Source organism: Papaver somniferum, chromosome 3, assembly GCF_003573695.1.
Source record: "Papaver somniferum cultivar HN1 chromosome 3, ASM357369v1, whole genome shotgun sequence".
Lineage (NCBI taxonomy): Eukaryota > Viridiplantae > Streptophyta > Magnoliopsida > Ranunculales > Papaveraceae > Papaver > Papaver somniferum.
This window is the reverse complement of record NC_039360.1, coordinates 114,872,257-114,876,503: the sequence shown is the minus strand read 5'-3', so window position 1 is coordinate 114,876,503 and position 4,247 is coordinate 114,872,257.

Here is a 4,247-nt window from a genome sequence, read left to right as displayed (position 1 = left end):
TCTCGGCAAGAGAATTTCCGTCAGTTCGCGGACTGAGTTCGCAAACTGAGTTCGCGGACTTGGCAAAGCCAATTCCTCCGGTTTCTCTCAATCAACAAAGTTCGCAAACTTCGGATTAAGGAATAGGACTTATGCACATATGTGTTTCCACACAATGCTTATATCCATCATTGGTTATATAGACCTAAACTCTCATTCCAACCATTGAAACATTCTAAGAGGACGTTATATAGTTGTTACACTATTTCTCGTCAAAGCGATTTTCAAAGTGATTCAAACAATATGACTTTCGTCATTAGGTGAAGATAAACCCGACCAAAGCAAAACACTTTACCAACACATGATTTCGAGATAAAGATAGGTGAGACATACTCGGCTCGAAATGTCAAATGTGTATGATCCAGTCTATATAGTATACGACTTTTGTCTCATAAGAAGTAGGAGATAGAAGAGATATACTTTTGAGTGATAGATAAGTTCACGTCTCCACATACCTTTTTTTTGATGAAGTTCCATGGTTCCTTGAGTAGATCTTCGTCGTGGTATGATGAATCGCCATGAAATCCTTAAGCTCAACTACACTTTTCTATCCTAGTCCGAGACTTAGCTATGTAGACTAGAAATCAAGACTCATAGTTTTGATCACTAACATTGACAAACATGCTTGAGATAGCAACGCATGCGAGGTCGACCGAGCTATGATCTAACACAGTTGCTTAGATCTTATGTAACTACACAAGACACAATCGAAGAAAAAACGGTTTGATTCACTCTAATCGGTTCATGAACTTTAAAGCCACGGTTTGCAAAGCATTCCTTAGTTTATATAAACATTAGTTCAAGAACAACCGTCTTTAGATATAACCAACTCAAGTTCATGGACTGGTTTCGTGGACTTAAGTTCCCAGAAGGATTTCACAAACTCCAGCAGATTTTCTCGGGTCGAGAACATCCGCTAGTTCGCGGACTGAGTTCATGCCACTATTCCGGTTCTCTTGATCAACAAAGTTCGCAAACTTCGGTTCAAGAAATAAGGACTTATACATATATGTGTTTCCACAACAATGCTTATATCCACCAATGATTATATAATCTAAACTCTCATTTCAATCATTGAGACATTCTCAGAGGACGTTATATAGTTGTTATTCACAAACCATTTTTCGTCAGAGCAATTTTCAAAGTGATTGGAACATAACATGACTTTCGTCACTAGGTAAAGATGAATTTGGCTAAATCGAAAGCTTACCAACACATATTTCGAGAAATAGATATGCGATAAAAACTCGGCTCGAAATACCAAATGTGTATAATCAAAGTTTATATAGCAAAACGAGATTTGTCTCAAGATAGGAGATAAATAGACTTTTGAGTGATAGATAAGTTCAAGTCTCCACATACCTTTTAGTCGATGAAGATCCACCAGTTCCTTGAGTAGTCCTTAGTCTTGTATGATGATTTCCATGGAGTTCTTGAGCTCAACTACACTTTTTATCCTAGTCCGAGACCTTAGCTATAGTAGACTAGAAATCAAGACTTATAGTTTTGATCACTAACATTGACAAACATGCTTGAGATAGCAACGCATGCGAGTTCGACCGAGCAATGCTCTAACCACAATCACTACAATCTTTGAAAAAAGTCTTCAAGTCACTATGGAAAGGAATTATAGGAAACACACTCAAAACTCTCAGTTTCAACAGTGTGGCTGTAATTTTCTAAACATCTACACAAACAAGCTTCCTGAGGATAAGGAAGACCATAACTATCTCTTCAAGAACTTTACAAGCTACTTATTCAACTATGATCTCCTCAACTCTCCCACCTATACTCAGCTACAATTTGACCATCTCAAAATCTACTTATTCAACTACGATCTCAAAATCTACTCTCTGGATGGTCTAATTCTTTTCACAAATCTCTGGTACTCTAAGGTAAACTTTGAAAAGGTATTGTTTCTACCTCTGCTAGTTCTCAAATTCTGTTTAATTTCCTGGGAATTTATTGCAAATCTTGATTTAGTAAACCTTCTTATTCTTAATCTTTCGACTAATATCATCTGTCTTGAACATATCAACATATACTTGCATACTACTCTTTTCTTATTTCTCAAAATCTCTAGTCATTCTAGTTTTAACATTCATAGCAAAACCCAAATTAAGAACATCAACATCACAGATTACTGTCATATTAAATTAGTTCAAACCAAAAATAACATGTTCTTCAAATTAGTGACACAAGTGGCCACTTTCAAAAACCAAAAAATCATTCATTGTCTATTGAAGGAACTTGACCTACACATTACCTGGCTAGACTGAATTAGCTCTGTTTAGACCAACACCTCGCAGTCCTTGCCAAGTTCGTACTCCTTGCACCCTTTTTGGACGTACATGTGGATAGTTTCGAACTCCCCTTCGCCTTGCAGATGTTGTCCTTTAAGACACTCCTTCTGGTGCGACTCTTGGTGCTGGCGATGCTGGTACTACAGGTGCCTCGGATGGTTCTGGTACTGGTGGTGGATTAACATCCCCATAACCAGCATTAGCAACTGCTGCAACTTCAGATGCGGTTCGACCTAATACAAGACACAACGTATCGATTTGAAGAAATACTATGGCTTGAGGAGGAAGTGGAATCCTTGCATTCCTGCGAATCTCTGCTCTAACAGGAGCCGACATCACATTAGCAAAGAATCCTGACGCACTCCACCAACAACCACATACCTATCACCTACACGCACAACACCCTCATTCACCACATGTTTCCCAATTTGGGGATGAGATGCATAAATGACCTATACATCATTCACACTCCACCCATGGTTTGGCTATTGATTGGCAGCATTGGGTGTTGGAGGGGGTTTCTCATTTGGATGCTTGTCAGCCACAACCTCTCCCTCGTCTTGAGCACCACTACCACTCCCACTCCCAATCTCATTTACACTATTCTGGAATACTACCCTGTTAGTTTCCTGCACACCAGCATGAATACCCTCTTGTGGAATAGTTTGCCTGCCATCCTCAGCATTTGCATGGCACTTCAGACATCATCATCAAATAAATTAGAACATGCAGATCTTCAACAAATCGATTGGCATAATGGGATTAAAGTACAAATCAATTGGTACAATAATATTAAACCTAAAATCGAGTACCTGCATGTGATTGAATTCACCGAATTCCATTAGCTCCATAACCCCACCTTGGCCTAGTGGAATTTGATCATACATATGATATATCTTCACCCTCCGGTTGTAGTGCAAATTCTCCCAGTGCCAATTGAAATTGCAGATATAGTTGATAGCCTCTCGACCATTCGGGAAAGCAATGTCATATGGCAAACTGGGAATCAGATAGTTGGGATTGTACCAACTCAAAGTATGCTCTTGCAAAATCTCTGGAGTCTCCTCAACAATGCCTTCGTCACTGTAAAACACTCGAGGCATGTTCACTACTATTTTCTTTGGGAAGATCTTTCTCTCTAGTTTCTTTGTTCTCTAAAGAGGAAAGGAAAAATGAATAGTTGCCTCCTAGAATTATTTTTTATATTTCTGGGGAGAGCAATAGACTTGAAGTTATTACCGTCAAAAGTAACTGCCTCATGTTACTCTCTCAACGCTTCACATCTAAGACGCGTTAATCAAAGGCAAACCCGACTGGTCATGTCTATAAACCATCATTATGCCTATAAACTATTCATAATGAAATGCTTTGTGCAATTAGCTACACTTGGCACGACTAACCATCACGAAACATGCAATAACTACTATGCTAGTAATAAGCATGCCAATGGCACCGTTTTATCTGAAATCTATTACTCAAATGAGTTATATGTTCTTGATCATGAGGGTCGTCTTAATCCCAGGCATCTAAACCTACGTTGGGATCACCCGGCTCTTTCTTTTGGGATATCTCCCTCGGATCGGGTTCTTAACCCGAACCCGACATACCACCAATTATACAACATGGCCAAGTACAAGTTCAAAGTTCACACTACCAGCATACCAGGTAATCAGGTAAGCTATAGCTACAACCTTTGCGTCAACCCAACTGCTTTTTCTTTTAACTGCAGGTCTCCGTCCAAGGTATCGTTGGCCACCAAAAGACAAGATTGTTGCACCAAATTCAGTTTTGGTCCCTATAGGCCCCAACACCCTACGCATCACCCTACTTGGAATAGTCTATGGTCAAAATCTAAAATGAAAGTACAACACCCGTGATTATATTTCAATATAAAGCCTGCATACT